Consider the following 18,469-nt stretch of genomic DNA (forward strand, 5'->3'; position numbering starts at 1 on the left):
TGCTAAAATTGAAAACACAGATTATGTGACACTATCAAAATATATGTAGGAAAACAGGCTTCCACATTTTTCATATTATGTTAAAGTCCATCTGAGAATGTCTGATTCAGAGCTATGCTATAAAATGTCTTTTCTTTTTCACTTGGTATGTGGCTGTTAAATTTTTTTTTTTAGGAAGGTCACAATCATACTATAGGAAGAGACTTGGTTACCAAAGTTTAGTCCTTTTGTAGGTCATACTTCTAATACTGGTGAAAGTAGATCTGTCTTTCTTAGTGACCAGATTAGCTCAAAGAGTTGTAAACATAGTGCCTGATAGAAAAATGAACTATAGGTTTGTCTGGTCCAGGAGAACTAGTGTGAATAGCTTAAATAGAATTAAACACCTTACTCCTTTACAAAATTCATTAACGTGACCTTTCTTCTCATGATGCAGAGGCAGATCACCCAAATCTTTGTATTAGGAAATGCATTTGATTCGTGCCTGATTGTGTAATTTGTGCCAGTCTGACCGGTGTATGTGTATAGACATTCATTCACATAACCCAAATATATGTTACAAGTTGTGCTGGTCTGAGCAGCTCATAAAATAAAAATGTATCCTGCCCCAGCTTGCTAGGCCATCCAGTGTGTGGAGAGGCCCTGCAGGTGAATTGTGTGCCAACTGCTTTTGAGAAAAACTGAGCTGTAGCCAATGAACTACACCAATCACTGGACAAAAACTCTGCAGAGGAGAGCACAATGGGCTGAAGCAACTACTAAAACACTAGATGGCTATGTATAAGTGTTCTGCTGCATGAAATGGGGACATCTTCGCTTCTAGCCACCTGCATAATTACCCCCACCAAACCTCTTTACTTGGGCATTGCACAGTTTACAGAGACCTCAAGATGGGAATCTTATAAAAGTGAGGGAAGTGATCAAAGTGATTCCATGTACTGGGATTTTTTTGTTATTTTTTGGCCTTCTCAGGAAATATATTTGAGTATTATAAGCTGTGCATGTGAAGTCGAATATCCAGTTCTATGACTGAGGAGGCTACCCTTTAAATATTAGCATCTTGACTGGGCAACAAGTTGTCATTTAAAATACACAGATCACTATTAATTTATTGTGTCAGCTTCAGCCTCTCTCTTTCTGAGGATTTTGGTCTTAACAATAACGTAAGTCACAAATGTTCCACAGGTCAATTTCATCTTCAGTGGACACTGACCCCATGTAATATCAGAGGAGGAGCAATAGAAAGTGCTGCATTCACAGACCATAAGCCCTAGTACCACTGTGCCAATGTGACTGCTTTATAGGTTACTGCTAGTAGTTGCCATTATTATAATTATTTAATAAAGGGCTATCAAACTTAATTTATAAAATAACAGAAATAGAAAAGATCCCTAACCATTCTCCCTTAGACCTTCTCTTTACTCTCCCATCTTTTTTATGGTTTTTTGCACCCTTTAATTTTTTCCCCTCACCTCTATTTTTATGTTGTCCTTCCCTTTCCATGATTCTGCACTGCACCATGTGTGATGTCTGGACACTGATTCTATGCATTGGATCGGTCTCTGTAGTAGGATGGAATATAACCACAAATAGAGTTTAAAAGCGTTTCGACCAGATAAAACAAATGTAGCCACAAGTCTTTCGTGGGCCCAACACCTGGAGCCGTGCATACGGCACTTGGATTCCATCAGGAGAGGTAGAAACTCAAGCCGTTCTCATTTTGTTTAATATCTTGTTCTAATAAAATCCTCATTAGAGAGCTTAAATGACTCATAGAGCAATCTGTATTTTCATGCCAGATGAACTGTGTAGGGTTATGTAGATGTGAGATAAACTAAAAATCTTGCTCTTTAAAGAGGGTGGGTACTTTAACTGGGGTGGGTTAATACTGTAGGGAGCCCACTGTAGAAGGCCATATCAATTTTGTTTTTAAAAACATCCATCACACTGATTTCATCCGATCCTTAATTCCAAGACAACTGGCAAACTAAAGAGAGTGGGTCCCTATTTCATACTTAAGTTCATAGCTGGGGTATTAGGGAGAATAATAAAGGAGTATTGGAAAAACAACAGTCCAGTGAAAAGATTGGGTACAATTCAAATCCACAGTTTTTATATCTAGGCTCCATTACTTAGGATACATTTTGATGTGATTTCTCCTTTCTTCAACCCGTGGCAATGACTGATCGTTCCTTATTAGCCTCCTGCCTTACTAACAACCCTCTAATGGCTGGCACTACAGTAGAACCGCAGAGTTACGAACTCCAGAGTTATGAACTGGCTGGTCAACCACACACCTCATCTGGAACTGGAAGTATGCAATCAGGCAGCAGCAGAGCCGGAAAAAAAAAAAAAAAAAAGAAATACAGCACAGTGTTAAATGTATACTAATAAAAAAAGTAAAGGGAAAGTATTTGACAAGGTAAGGCAACTGTTTCTGTGCTTGTTTCATTTAAATTAAGGTGGTTAAAAGCAGCATTTGTCTTCTGCACAGTAAAGTTTCAAAGCTGTATTAAGTCAACGTTCAGCTGTAAACTTTTGAAAGAACCGCCATAACGTTTTGTTCAGAGTTATGAATATTTCAGAGTAATGAACAACCTCCATTCCTGAGGTGTTTGTAACTCTGAGGTTCTGCTGTATATAGTATGTGGACATACATAAGGGGCCAAAGTAGGTTTGGACGTGGTACTTTAACTACAGTCAGTTTACTGAGCAGAAATAAACCTGGCAAAAAGGAACAAAGAAATAAAAGATGCACACTTTCTTTTACCAATAACCTTTCCTGTGTTCTAGAGTAGCCCTTTGAATTCAGTCTCTCAAGACTGTGTAATGCAACAAGTGCAGGCAGGAATTGATGTGGATCCAGATGTGGTGCCTCAGGATAACCTTTATGTCTCCCACTGATGTGCGTTGCCTTCAAATATTGTAGTCTCATATTACAGCTACTAGTTTCCCCATATGTCTTGCTCTTAAAGGTGCCACACACAGTAATAATAGTGTGTTTTGTGAGTCTCCGTCTATGCCAGACTCACAGAGTATCTGAATCTGTTACAGCCCCAGCTATAGGGCGTGCGTGTCTGCACTGGTGAGCTGTTTTTAAGGCAGTGGGAAGTGCTTTTAGTGAAAGATTTCTTCTACCAGTAATGCTTTGATCTATGTCTGTTTGAAGACCCACCATTACTTCTGCCTGCCCCCTTCATAGCTTTTGCTGTTGTCAGATACCATAGTCTATCTCTATGGCTGTCAATGTGTTAGGTCATGGCTTTGAGGTAGGGCAGTGCTATTATCTCCATTTTACAGACAGGGGAACTGAGGCACAGAGAGATTAAGGGTTATACAGGAAGTATATGGCAGACGGGGAATTGAACCAGGTCTCCTGAGTCCTAGGTGAGTGCCCTAATGACCACTGCTCTGGTCTCCCTGTCTAACGAACCAGCTCCTTTTGATAGCCTCACAGCACCTGAATCATGGTTCACTCTTGGGTCATGCTCTATGGATTCCCAGTTAGTAGTGGTATTTACTACAAAGGAGGACTTGAAAACAAAGGAACAAGGAGGTGGAGGCAATGATGGCCTTCTCAAATGGAGGAGAGTGCTGGTTAGCTTAGAGCCATCCAACAGATCTTTAAAGAGAAAGAGAAGAGGCACATCTTTATGTTGCCTCTTACCCCCAAACAAATTCCATTATTTTTTGTAGAGTGTCTCAGGGAAGGGGGCTGATGCCACAATGCTGCTTTTTACAAACACATCCCATTCCTTATAAGGAGCTGCAGAAGTGTTGCTTCAGTTCCAAATGGCTCCTCCTTTGTAAATCAGTTAAATGCTGCCACATGGAGGGACGTGATAACCCTTTTTTGGGCTAGGCAAGAATATATGAAAGCATATCAAGTTTATCTCAGCACCACAGTTCTAATAAATGGCACCAGTGCTGGCGTCTGCTTATAGATTTGATCTGAAATACTGTAATTTTATATTGGCTGGTGTTCTCCTCATTTACTTTTCCTGGACAGTTACTGTTTAATAAACTGAAATTAAGGCAGCAATTTCAAGAAATAAATTATTGGCAATGTTTTTTTCTCCCTTTCCCTGTTATTTTTCATTACACTAACGGTGAATTTATTTTCCACATCTGAACACAACTGTTTAGCCAGTCAGTCATGAACATATCTTTTAGCTTGATTGCGCATAATATGCTATCAAGAAGCCATCCGTTCATCGACTTATAGAAACTAGAGATGGAAAAGACCTCTACTGTTTTAGGTCATCTACACCCTCCATTTCCAGCCAATGCAGGATTGTTCCATACCATCTGTTCCGACTCCAGTACTTTGGTCAGTCTAGTTCTAAATATCTCAAGTGCAGGAACTTCCCCCACAGTTCTGCTGGGAGGCTGCTCCTGTTGTAAAAGGCTTCAAACTAGGTTATGAACCTAAAGATAGTTCAGGTTTAGTCCCCCATCCCCCCTCAGATTTTGCGTGTCACTCGTGCATGTACAAGATCAGTTTACAGCAGGGGGAACAAAGACTATTTAGGAAACGCTGATGCCTTTAAACATGAGAATTGGTGCTGCACCTGGATGGCTGAGCTGAAGAGAAGGAGGAGGAGAGTGCTCTTTTTTTTTTAAAATGAAATCCAGGAAGCTCTTGCATTTTTTTTAAGCCCTTGTGTGCAACCCCCTCCTTCACTGCTCTTTGCCCACTGCATACTTGCCATCTCTAATTAACAATATGTAATGTGTTGCATCCAAAGAGCTTCTTTACTATACTGTGAATCTATCCATAGCCACAAAATTACAGATGGAATGGAAGTGTGTTTGTATCACAGTTCTAATCACTAATTGCTTTGCGTTAATTCTTCCATATGTAGAACTTTTCTAGGGTAATGACTATTTGCCTGTTTATTTAGAATGCAGGACAGTTATTAGAGTAAGGGAGTGGCAATGTTGCTTTAGAGTAGTGGTCTCCAACCTTTTTTACGACCAAGATCACTTTTTGAATTTAAGTGCAACCCAGGATCTACCCTGCTCCTTCCCTGAAGCCCCACCCACTCCATTCTCCCCCCTCCCCCCTGCTCTCCCTCACCAACTTTCACGGGGCTGGGGCAGGGGGTTGGGGTTAGGGAGGGGATGCGGGCTCTGGGCTGGGGCAGAGGGGTTTGGAGTGTGGGAAGTGGCTCCGGGCTGAGCCTGGGGCTGGGGGTTGGGGTGCGGGATGGGGGCTCTGAGTGCAAGCTCTGGGAGGGAGTTTAGGTTCGGGGGGGAGGGGCCTCCGGGCTGGGGCACAGTGTGGGGGTGCAGGAGGGGGTGCAGGCTCTGGGAGGGGGTCAGGGCTGGATGGGGTAGTGGGTATGGGGTACAGGAGGGGGCATGGGGTGCTGGCTCTGGGAGGGGCTCAAGGCTGGGGCAGAAGTTTGGGATGCAGGAGGGGGTATGGGGTGCTGGCTCTGGGAGGGGCTCAAGGCTGGGGCAGGAGTTTGGGATGCAGGAGGGGGTATGGGGTGCTGACTCCGGGAGGGGGCTCAGGGCTGGGGGTTGGGGTGAGGGCTCCCACCAGGCGGCACTTACCTTGGGTGGCTCCTAGTCGTCGGCACAGCAGGGCTAAGGCAGGCTCCCTGCCTGCCCCGGCCACATGTTGCTCACAGAAGGGGCCAACGTGCCCCTGTGACTCCTGGGGAAGGCACTTGGCTCCACACACTGCCCTTCTCTGCAGACACTGCTCCCGCAGTTCCCATGGGCCGCAGTTCCCTGTTCCTGGCCAATGGGAGCTGCGGGAGCAGTGCTTGCAAGCAGGAGCCGCGCGTGGAGACCCCTGCCCTCCCTCCTCCCCCTGGGGCTGTCGGGGTGTGCTGGCCCCTTCCGGGAGCAGCATGGGGCCAGGGCAGGCAGGCAGCCTTCCTTAGAGGCAACCCTGCGGCACCACCGGCTTTTAGCAGCCGGAGATCGCGATCGACTGCTTTAGGGCATGATTCTGAGATGTGCTTAGGACTCTCAACCCTCATTGACTTCAGTGGGAGCTGGTGTTTACTCACTATTTCTTTGGCTCAGGCCCTGAATAAGCAAAGTATCCTCACAGTGCTGAATGGATTTCTGGACAAGAAACCTTTCCTTAACTATCAAAGGCCTTGTAAATTATGGAACAATATTTTTATCACAGGGTTTAGAAGACAGAAAGCGTCTGAAAAGATTTAATCCCTATTGTCATGGTGAGAGGAAAAGCTGTCCAGCCACTGAATACAGTTTGTTCAGTTGTGCAAGAATTAATGTACATCTCATATGGAAAATGCATTGCTTCATGCAAGAAAAGTTATGATTTCTTGAAACTCATAGCCATTCCTCTCAGGCTTGGAAACCTACACATTTCCTTTTTGTTTGTTTTTTGTTTTGAAAGGGTTAAACAGTGAACAATGGAGATGCCAAAGGCTGATAGTTCCACTGGTGGTAAAATGTAAATAAATTCATACAGTGTTCAGATTTCTGTCATGCCAGACCTTTCCAAACCCACAAGCTCCTTCGGAAGGGGAGAAATTTTCGTTGTTGATTCATAAGTTAGTTTTTCTTGGCGGCACATATGGTGGCTTTTGCCATCCAGATGGAATTTTGAGACACTGTGGAAAGGGCTTATGTAACAGGATGTCTCAGAAAGGATTTTAAATTATATATATTTTAAAGTGACAGACCTACATTTTTCCATCAGCTTTGCTGCACGTTGTGATATCAGACTAAATTGTGCTGCCTTTTCCAGCATAAACATAACTGTTTTTGTTAATTTATCTTTCAATATGTGGATATCAGAAACTGTATAGAGCATGACTGTTGGCAACAGCTCTTCAGAATCAGAAATATTTATTTTCACAAAGAAAGCACTGTCATTTCTGTTATAGGTGATTCCTCCTACTTAAACATCAGGCTTTAATTTCAAACTGTGGATTGCCCCACACAGCTGTAAAGTCATCAGTTATTTAGTTTTGTTCCAAGGCAAAACAAAATTACATTTGAGGAACTCTGGGGATCTGTTTCTCCATAAAGATCAAATGCAGAAAATTAGCACTTACTCGCCCAGATCACAAATAGATGTTGTGATATTAGTACTTGCAGTTCAGTAAGGTAAATGTAATGACAGCACTTCGGGGGATGGCCTCCTTGAAGAATGCAAGTTCTGGCAGAGAGAGCTATGGTTACTCAATAAGGTGACAATATTTCCTTTTTGCTTGTTTGCTGTTTTAACAGAATATCTGGGGATGGCTAAGGCAAGCAACAGTTGAAGTCCCTTGTGATTCTTAACACTGTTTAAAAACCATTTTAGAGATGAAGACATTTTGAAGATCATTTTCAATCTACCATGAAAATGTTTATGAGCTATTCAGTAAAAGTGGCTTTGGTCTAATATTGTAATTACAATTTATCATTGTTTAGATATAGTATACTAGTGTACTATAGTGGTATACTTGGATGCAGATTTCAGGTAAAAATATATATTTGACAAAAGGAAATGAAATGTGAATCTTTTGTCCATTTAGAGGCAACTTCCATTGTGTGCCATGAATTCTTGGAGCTGCAAGACACATCAGAGCCTGTTTGTGCAGGATGCTGCAAAGGGAAGGGTAGATCTACATGATGGAAGGGAGGGAATTTTTGTGTTTTGTAGGGGATTAAGCTCTGTGGGCTCTTGGGCAAGTGAACTGCTATTTAGTTTTATTTTGGTTCTTGTAACTTTTGTTTGGGGCACCTCAAGCCTTGGATAGATGCTCCTTTTAATTTCTCTGTAAATCAAAATAAATCAATATATTTAAAAAAATTTAACCTATGTTACTAATGAAACCTTGATTCATTGGAAAATTTTTTAGAAACATTCCAACATATTGGGAGTAGTTGGTAGTTTGCCTTTGTTTTATGTTAGATTTTTTTAAAAATGTGGATGCTGGCTCTTTTAATGTGTTAATATGTGTCTGTGCAAGAGTCCAGCAGGAAATGGGCACCAGCATTCGAGTCCAGTGGCTTTGGTTTGTGGTGTTTTGTAGCATAATATACCACTGACAGTGCATTCTAGTCCAGAACTAGGTGCAACTGGCATTTCATCATTTTAAAGGGGGGAGGGAGAGGATTCCCATCTTGGGTTTCATTGCCGTCGCACCACCGCCCCCCCCCCCCGCCTTCCCACTTTTGCTTGTCTAGCTGTGGGCCCACTTTAAGTCAAAGTATTATAGTTTTAATTTATACCGTAGGCAGTTGTCTGGAGGGGGCAAGATTTCTGGCAATTAACTGTAAAGGATGAACAATCTGATGCCCTCATCCTGCAATTTGTTATACCGGGCAGCAGTTGCATTTGCCTGGAGCCTTTTTGACTTGAATGGAGTTCCATGGAGGTGCAGCTTGTCTGTCCTCACATAGCAAATTGCAGCCTCCAAGACTTTAAGATGGCAGAAGAATATGTTCCGATTGAAGCAGTGAAAAATATATATGCTCATTTCATCTAACGTGTGTAGATACATATTTCTGGAATTTTGAAAATTCTTTCTTGATTTGATTAAATAGTTTGGCTTTTATTATAGCTTCAGTGCAGCTTCTTGTGTGATCTTCCAAACTGTTAGAGCTCTGTTTACATAAAATTTTCATCAGTAAATTGTCTGAACTGTCTAACAATTTTTACAAATAGTTGTTAAAACCTGACAGACTATAGTTTAACATTTCATCTGGTTATCTTTAATGTTGGTAGATTAAACCATTCCCTGTTGATCCCCAAGAAATGTTCTGACCAGACAGACATTTGGTTAGAGCTCTGTTTTGTTTTGGGAGTTCAGGCAAGAGAAGATGGTTTCGAGTTAGTTATGTTGAAATGGCTACAATATGTTTTATCCATATTTATTAGAAACTAGCATTTTCATTGTAAAGAGATGGCAGTGAAGGATAGGATGCAATGTCAACCCATCACATTGCTGAATTTAGGGACTTCTCACAGAATAAGGAACAGATGGTGTAAGGACAGTTACAGTTACAGCTGCATTATTGGATTTGGGGGAACAATGAAATAGACTAACAGTTGTATGTTCAAAGCTTTATTTGAAATAGACTAATTTTTCTGCCTTTGTAGCTTTAGGGACATAGTTTCATATCCCATTCCAAACATTTTGTAAAACAAATACAAATATAATGTTTAGGGTTCAAGTCCTTAAAGCTAACGTGCAAATCTGTGTAACCTCTGTAAATGCAGTAGACCAATTACCATAGTATCTGGACGCCAGCAAAATTATGCAAAGCAATATACCATACTCTCAGAAGGACCATAATCTCCACTTTTCCTACACTTAGTCCCCAATTCAGCAAAGTACTTAATCACGTGCTTTGCTTTAAGTCAGTTGACTTCAATGAGCTCACGCAAGTGCTTAAAGTGAAGCACATGATTAAGTGCTTTGTTGAATTGGGGCCTTAATGCTATTTGTGTGTGGGGTTTCTTTTTCTTTTAATGTTGGTTGATTTCTCTTGCTTTTCTCAAGGGAAATGATTCCTGGGTCACTCTGCAATATTTATTGTGGTGAGGATTGTGCAAAGTGATGGACTCTGCGTTTTGCCATGAAGTGACATGGGGACAGGTTCATTGTGTTCTCTAGTGGGATCATTGTGGGGTCTCGGCAGAGGAAGCATTGCCCTGCCAACTGAGAGTTTCCCTTTAAATCACATTTGTGATGCACAGAGGTAATGTAATTCTCCAAATATTGCCTTTTAGAGCTGGTAACCTCCAGTTAGAAAACGTAAAGCCACGTCTGAAGGGAGCATTTAAAATATTTGATTTCATATGCCAGGATTTTTTGGTTTTGGTGTCAGCAACAAAAGGGTTCATAAACCTATCTGTAGCCACGTGATGGCATAGGACTTCCACAGTTTTTGAGACTATATTTTTAAATGGGCCCTGTATACAGTTTTCATTGTAGTGCACACATCTTGCACCCTGTAATAGTCTTTGAATAGTAAGCATGCTTCTTTGTTTGATATCTCTGGGTGTGATGGTTTTAAAAAAGAACCATGGAAATAAAATGGAAAACAAGAATTTTTACTCAGTAGCTGAGTCGTTTTAAAAAGGCCCATCTTCCCCCTTTCTCTCTTTTTGGATGTGGGTTATCTAAAGAATGAGAACACTATTCTGGGACGTGATCACCTGATGTCATAATTGACATTTCCAAAGCATGTGCTATTGGAAACATTGCCACATGTAGGCAGTTCTGCCACCTGGCCAAATACACCAGGCTAGCTTTTCCATGAATGTGCACATTTTTACTCTCTCCTCTTCCCCCCCAAACTTGAACATTTTTGGGTTATTTAAGAGAAATATATTGGCCTCCATGCTGTGGAGATGAAATATGGAATTTACAAAAAATAAAAATCTCAAACAAGCAAACAACGACTCTTCTAAAATTATTTCTGTATGGTCAGTGCATGACCACAGTTACACTTGGAAGAACTGAAACCTAAAGACACGAAACCAACTTCAGAGGTGTTTACTGTTCAGATGTGAAGTATTGCTCAGAATTTAGTTGTCACACACTATTATCAGTGCCAGTGTTAGACTCGTTGGGGCTCAGGGCACAAACCAAGGAGTGAGCCTGCAGACCAAGGCTGAAGCCCAAACCCTGGGCTGGGCCTGAAGCTCGAGCTGCCTGGCATCACTACTCGTCCCTCCAAACGTTCCTCTGCACCACCCTAGGGGAATGCGCCACACAGTTTGAAAACCTTTGCTTTAGTATAACTTATTTCCACTTTTAGAGATTAAATTACAGTAATACTCTCATTACATTTAGCTATAGTGACTCTCTAGATATGGCATAACTTAGCTTCGCTAGGCCCCCTGTGGCATGGGGTCCCGGGTAATTGTCCTTCTTGCTACCCCAACACCAGCCCGGCTATTAGTTTAGTAGAAATGACTCCAAATTTGCCACCTTCTATTAAAAAGAAAAAAGTTTTGTTAGCCAAAGTCTCAAATAATCACCCCACTTCACTGTTCCATGCATGCAGTAATTCAAAGCCTTAAATTGTTTGACTTACAGTTTTCATCTAATTCTGGTCAATATTTTGTTTTTAAAAAATGAAAAAAAATTGTGCCTCTTTTAAATTTCTAGTTTGACAATCTACTTTTCCTTCAGAAGTTGAAAACCATGTTGGAATTGTAAAAAGAAAAGAACACTTGACCTTTATTTATAGATAAAAATATATATTTATTTAAATGAATGAAAATGCAGCTATCTAGTGGTCATGGGATATGTGTATTCATTATATGTAAAAACCCAAAACAAAACAAAAAAGAAATCCCATGGTAACTAGGATCAGTGGGCAGTCAATATGGAATTCTCTCAGATACCTGAATATAATAAAAAGATAAACACTCTTATCTTTATTTTCTAAACTATCCTATATTCAAAGAGCGAAGGTGGTATTCTTAATTGTAAGTATTTATAAATAAGCAGCAAAGGCTTACCAAGAATCCTTCTCATTTTATTATTAGGAAATTAAAGCAGTTGGTATCAAGTTTTGTGTTTTAGGGGATGAAATATTGCATTTCTTCTTTTGATATTGTAATTGTATTCTCCTCCTACATTTGTTCTTAAATATGTTCCTTTCTTTAAAACTTAATGCTTGCTGTGGATTGCTTCCTCTGCTAAATGAATTCTGACTTTTAAAGAAACAAGAGGGCTATTCTTGTGTATGTACTTAAAGAAACAAAAAAAAAAGACTATCCACTTTTCTCAATACACTGCTCATCAGGTTTCTCTAGAACATGAAAGTACATGTTGTTTTTACATGTAGACTGTGTACAGAATTTTTTTTCTTATGTTCATTGCATAGATATTGTCAGGCCATCTATAAAATCTTTCAAAACATTTTTTTCTGACCTACACAAACATGGTAAAGAACAAACCTTCTAGTTTTGGAAATATGTTGAATCCTGTTTCATTTGAGTCATATTTTAACTTTTCCATATATGTACCCCATATTAGAATTCACATTGAATCCCAAATTAGAATTCAAAACCAAACTCGTACTCCAGTCCAGGGTTTCCCCTCAAAGAATTATTAAGAAACGCTTGTTTAGTTTTAGATTTTTTTATTTTATTTCCCGAGACAATTTATTTTCTTTCCTGTCGTTTGTTTAGTGTGATGGGACCATTTGTTTTATAACTTATTGCAAAAAATTGAAGACTGGAGGCAAACCAAATGGCTTTCTCTGTGTGTATTTCCAAGAACCCAGAAGTGCTCTATGAATCCTTTGTGCAGATCCCATGCTGCTCCTGCTGCTATCTGGGCCATAGAAATTGCTCAAGCTCTTAGCTCAGTTTTTTATTAACTTGTATTTTGAGTCTCACATGTATTTTATTTTAGAGAACTTTGTTTAGGAAGTGAGGTTCCCAAAGAAAGCAAACATTGGACCCTTAATGTTTAAAGACAAGCACATCCTTTGTTTGGAAAATTACCATTGACCATTCACAGCCCTAAAAGAAAGGATCTTCTGACAATACTTTCATCTGTCATTAGATAGGCTATATTCTTTACTCCCACTATTGCCTGTATAAGAGCACCTAGCCCCCAAAATACTGTTATTGTATACTCCTTTCCCAAATTGGTGAATTGTAACTGTTTTTCTGTACTTTTCATCAGAATGGTTACATGGTTCCTGCATTTATTCAGAGATGGATTCAGTTGGAATCTGTACTCTTTAGACGCCAGAACGATTATTGTATTGTCTGAGTATTCTCCATGCTGCCTTTGTCTGTAGCTGTTCTGATAGAAGATTTACTGAGTGATCCCCATGCTTTTCTAGTGTGGACTTCGCCAAGTTAGGAATCTCATTTGCAATATCTTATTTTATTCCTTCTGTGCCATTCTCTTTGGAGGGTTGGCATCACAGAGTTGCAGTTTGTATCCACTTGAGGCCCTTGACTAAATGCTGGTCTAGAATGTAGTCAGTTACTGCTTGAGAACAGAACAGAAGATAGTATTGTAGTTTTCTCATGTTATTAATGCTCAAATTGCCATTATCTGTACATGAGTCCCAGTACATCACATCCCTAATTTAAAAAAAGGAGTACTTGTGGCACCTTAGAAACTAACAAATTTATTTGAGCATAAGCTTTCGTGAGCTACAGCTCACTTCATTGGATGCATCCGATGAGGTGAGCTGTAGCTCACGAAAGCTTATGCTCAAATAAATTTGTTAGTTTCTAAGGTGCCACAAGTCCTCCTTTTCTTTTTGCGGATACAGACTAACACGGCTGCTTCTCTGATCCCTAATTTAGTTATAATGAACCTTTTTGTTAGGATGAATTTATCCACTTCTAAAGGATGCCACTGTACTTCTATTTACCATTTAGCTGAATGGTAAAAAATGTTCTTTGAGTGCTTGCTCATGTCGATTCCAGTTAGGTGTGTGTGTGCCGCTTGCACCATCATCGGAAAGCTTTTCCCCCTAGCAGCACCTGTCAGGTTGGCTATGGAGAGCCCTAGAGTCGTCCTCCATGGCGGTGAATATAGGTTCCTGTCGACCCGCTGCCTCTTCAGTTCCTTCTTACCACCAGTGACAGTCGTTGGAACTGCGGTCACTTGCTTCACAAGTGCTTCCCCTAGTCTTTCTTATTCATAGTTGTTAGTCAGTTTGTAGTTTTAATTATTATTAGTTAGTTGTTAGTTAGAATTAGTTTTAGTTGGGGTGGGGTGTTCAGCCCCACCCCAAACCCTTTCTTCTCCTCTTGGGCTTCGGGGCATGCCTAGGTCCCAAGGGTATAAGCCCTGCAGAACCTGCCACAAGCCCATGCCAATGTGACTCTTGCCTTAGGTGTCTGGGGGAGGCGCATCAAACAGAGCGGTGCAAAATCTGTAAAGGGTTTTGGAAGCCCGAGGACGAAAAAGGAGCGAGACTTCAGGCTCAAGCAGATCCTGATGGAAGCAGCAATTTGTCCCTAACTGGCCCCGGGCCAGCAGGATCCGGCACCAAGCACTTCCTTGCAGAGCGCTCCGGCCTCTGTGTGTGAGACAGTGCCGAGGAAGGACTCTGGCCATAGAGACCCTCGGCACTGGTGTTCCCCAGTACTGAAGCCTGTGGAGACGACTCGGCACTGCTCCGACTCCCAGGTTCCCAAAACTCGTGGGTGGACTACCTCAACAGATCCTTACACAACCACAAGTGGTCCATCCGTCCGGATGTAATTCACAGCATTTTCCAGAGGTGGGGAGTTTCCCAGGTTGACCTGTTTGCCACACAAGGCAACAGAAAGGGCACGCAATTCTGCTCCTTCCAGAATCACAGCCTGGGCTCACTTGTGAACGCATTTTTCCTCCCCTGGATGGAACAACTGCAGTATGTGTTCCCACTCATACACAAGGTCCTGCTCAAGATCTGCAGAGACAGGGCGGTGGTCATAATGGTGGTGCTGGTGTGGCCCCACTAACACAGGCACATCACACTCCTGGAGCTGTTAGTGGACACCCCAATCATACTGCCCCACGCCCCAGACCTGATCAACCAAGACCATGGTCGCCTTCATCACCCCGACCTCCAGTCCCTTCATCTCACAGCCTGGAAGCTTCATGGGTTAAACCCCATGGAACTGATGTGCTCCGAGCCTGCTAGGGAGGTCTTGCTCAGTAGCAGGAAGTTCTCCAGCCGGGCCACCTATCTGGCCAAATGAAAAAGATTTGCAATCTGGTGCGCTCAGGGCCGTACACCTCCAATGCAGGGGCCCATACCGCTCATCCTGGATTACCTACTGTACTTGAAATAGCAAGGTCTGGCAGCATCATCTATCAAGGTGCACTTGGCAGCCATTTCTGCTTTCCATCCGGGAGCAGCTAGGCATTCTGTCTTTGCCAACCCCGTGGTTGAGTGTTTTCTGAAAGATCTGGAAAGGCTGTACCCGCAGGTTAGACAACCGGTCCCAGTGTGGTCCCATTTGAACCCCTGGTGACTTGCTTGTATACCTATCATGGAAGGTGGCCTTCCTAGTTGCCCATATGACTGTCTGTCCATACCATTTGTAGGGCTTCCGTCATCATGTTATTTAGGTATGAATTGCATGATCTAACTGCACACATGTGCATGTATGGTTCTGAAAATCTGAGCCACTGTTCTCTCTCCCTAGTTTAAAATTTGCTTCTTGCCTCCTCACTCCCGTTTAGCTTATGAGTGCAGTGGTTTACAAAATTCTGTCTCATCTGTGAGCTATTTCACTCTAAACAGGTGTCCTCATCTTTTTCCAGTGTTTCAATATTACTACCTGTTACATTTCACCATATCATCAGTGTATCCATTATCTATTTGTAACAGAGAGAGGCCTCCTTTCCCTATTCTTCCTCAACATGGCAAATTCTGAGGCATCCTTCGTGTACAGCCCCATTACGCAACATCTGTTCCCATATGCTCTTGGCATGCAAGCACTGACTCCCCTACCATGAGCAGCATGCTGCAGCCCTGAACATCATGTCTCCAACAGCTTATGTTGTTTGATTCCTGTTTGTATAAAGTGACAGTTAGCCTGAGATGTCCCATGAATTACTTCGTAAAACTTAAACCTTGCCCTGCTGTATTATGCTGCCAGTTCCAAATACTGTATACCCTTGCCTCAACCCCAGAATCCACCTGCAATTTGTTGATTTACCTCTACTGGAGGCAGTGTGCGACCTGAAGAAGTGTTTAAATGTATTTATTAATGAAATTTGTACATACTGAAGGGGAATATATGGAAATCCAGGGTTACAAGAGTGATTGCCACAGTATAGTATGTGACAGTGTATCTTATCTGGAAAGCTTTGGCACATAGTGGCAGCTGAGATGTACTCAGAGTTAAAACGCAACTGCTTTTACTGGATGTTGTTGAAAAAAATTATAAACCTATTTCTGTATATACAGCATATTAGTTTGTAGGGCAATAGACGACACTCAGAAAAACGTGGTCTCGGTATTTACAGTACAGAATGTGCTTTCATTTTGCTGACACCTACGGAAAGGAAAATATTATACAGCAACTGATAGTTTCAGTCAATTTTCTGCCTCCTTTCTGAGGCAAAATGTAGTAGTTATAAAATGATCTCAAAAAAGCATATTTTCTTGCTGTCGGTTGCCAGTGAGAACTTGTGGGGCTTGCAGTGCTTCTGTAATGGGCTCTTTGATGCCAATTCTTTCCTGTCTTTAGTTAGTTTGCCTTTGTTCATTTTCTGGTTGCTCTTTGAACAAATATGCAGCTAATTTAGACCATCAATAAACAGAACCAGTCTTAAAAAAACGTAATGGCTTAATGCCTATAATAAACCAAATAGATTATATATAAAAGGTGGTAAGATATGCATATGAATAAATGAAATTCTACAAGAACTTCCATTTATTTAAAAATTAAAAGAAAGCGGCAAACATTATAACGTTTACAGTCTTGTAAATCTAGAATTTTAGCCCTTTCAGCCCCAATCTAGCAAAGCACTTATACACAGGTTTAACTTTAACCACACGAGCAGTCCCCATGATTTCAGTGGGACTACGCGAAAGCTTGAAGTTAAGCACATGTTTAAGTACTTCACAGGATCAGGGTCTTAATGGAACGCTTGATGGTAAAACTAGCTGGTTGTTGAGAAGAGAGACAATTTGTGTCAAGAGAGGGGGCATAGGAAACAACTTTATATTAAAAACCAGAAATTTAGACTCAAAATAATCTTTTACGTGTTGAGCCTATTAGATTGGGATATTCAGTTAAATATATTATTAGCAATCTTTCACTTAGCAAAGCCCTGTGAACAGGCCGATAAAATAAAAAGCACCAAGGAAGCCTAAAGAGAGCTTTATTGGTTAACAAAAATGGTTGTCTTTCCATTCTAGGAATTTTGAGTGACCTCATAGTCAGCTGAGATGAATTGGAAACTCCGTTCTGTGTTGCTGGGCCTATTGATTGGTTTAGCTGAGAAGCAGCCAACTCAATTTTCGATCAGAAATTGGACTAAGTCGTAGTTGTGGGTTTTGTAACATAACTCTTTCATCATTAAGGTAGTTAGATGGGATTTAATTGCAATATTGCCAAACCCAAAAGTTTAATCATGACTCAGCCCCTCAAAATCATGACATTTTAAAGAAAATATACATACCTTTTTTTGCCTTATAGTTTTTGAAACCTTAGGGTTTATTCTTTCAAGCTTTTTGTCTTCAACCGTGAGGGCTAGAAACTTCTTCTTCTTCTTCTTTTTTTTTTTTAATGAAAGCTGAGATTACCATATGATCAGATGACTTCAGGCAACTGGGGCTTAAAGAAAAACAACAAATATTGCAAGACTTGCAATAAAATCATGAGAACTGGCGATGCTGTATTGGGAACTAGTGAAAATGCTGATAATGCCTTATGTATTTCTTTTCCATTATTTTTAACCATACTGTCCTGGAAGCAGAAACCATTTTTGTTACAGTTGAAACACAACCCTATGTTTGGTGCTTGCTTCTTCTGTTTTTCTTGAAACCAGACCCATGTTTACTGCAAAGCTTGTGAACCTGGACTGAGTTTGCAACAAAACCAAACCAATGAGTTTCACTGGAAAATCTTTGTGCAGCTTAACTCACAGGATCCTTTTATTTTTACACAGTGGATGGGGAAACCAAAATACTCTGTTGAAACGGCTATATTAGGAAAGTGTAGAAAAGCTTCCTTAGAATGACCTGACTTGATAGCACTAGGAATACCTTCAAAAGGTCACTTCCTTCATCTTGCAATTCATAGTTAGGTGGTTTTGAAGAATCAGCAGACATGCTCTAGAACATTGGTTTTCAAATTTTTTTCCTCGTGACCCAGTTGAGGAAAATTGTTGATGCCCCGTGACCCAACATAATTTTATCTTTTGACTAGAGTTTTCATAAAATCATAGTACTGCAATACATTCCAGCTTTAGCCCACTTTACATAACTAACATTAGACACTAGCCTAGTATGCCTATGGTAAGGAGTGTGGGAGGTGGCCCAGCGTAGGGCAGAGGGTAGGGTGTGGGGATGAGGTTTCTGTTTGGGGGTGAGGCCTGCAGGGCGGGGCTGGGGCAGAGGGGTTCAGGATGCAGGAGGGGGCTCAGGGCTGGGGCAGAGGGTTGGGATGGGGTGGGGTGAGGGCTCTGGCTGGGGGGTCAGGTTCTGTGGTGGGGCCAGCGATGAGGAATTTGGGGTGCAGGCAGGCTGCCCCAGGGCTGGGGCCAGAGGACTCCCCCCAGCCCTCTCCCTGCCAGCAGCAGCTAGCTCTGGGGGAGGGGCCTCTCTCTCCCTCCGCTGTCAGGAAGCACAGCGTTCTGGGGAAAGGGTCCTTCTCTCTTGGCTGGCAGCAGTGAGCTCTGGGGCCAGGGGAGAGGCTTGCAGCAGCCCTGCAAGCCCCAACTTGCTCCCCTCCCCAGTTCACATCCACCCCCTACCTCTGTTCTCTCCAGGTCCCTGCTGCGCGGCCACGATCGTTATAATTTGAATCAGCAAGGTGACCCAGTGT

At 41.7% G+C, this 18,469-nt stretch overlaps 1 protein-coding gene across 8 annotated transcripts in view; it reads left to right on the forward strand.

Annotated features, from left to right (window-relative positions):
• BANP (BTG3 associated nuclear protein) overlaps window positions 1-18,469 on the forward strand; it is a 244,584-nt gene that overhangs the window by 110,026 nt on the left and 116,089 nt on the right. The window lies entirely within an intron of this gene.

This window comes from Lepidochelys kempii, chromosome 12 (assembly GCF_965140285.1).
Source record: "Lepidochelys kempii isolate rLepKem1 chromosome 12, rLepKem1.hap1, whole genome shotgun sequence".
NCBI lineage: Eukaryota > Metazoa > Chordata > Testudines > Cheloniidae > Lepidochelys > Lepidochelys kempii.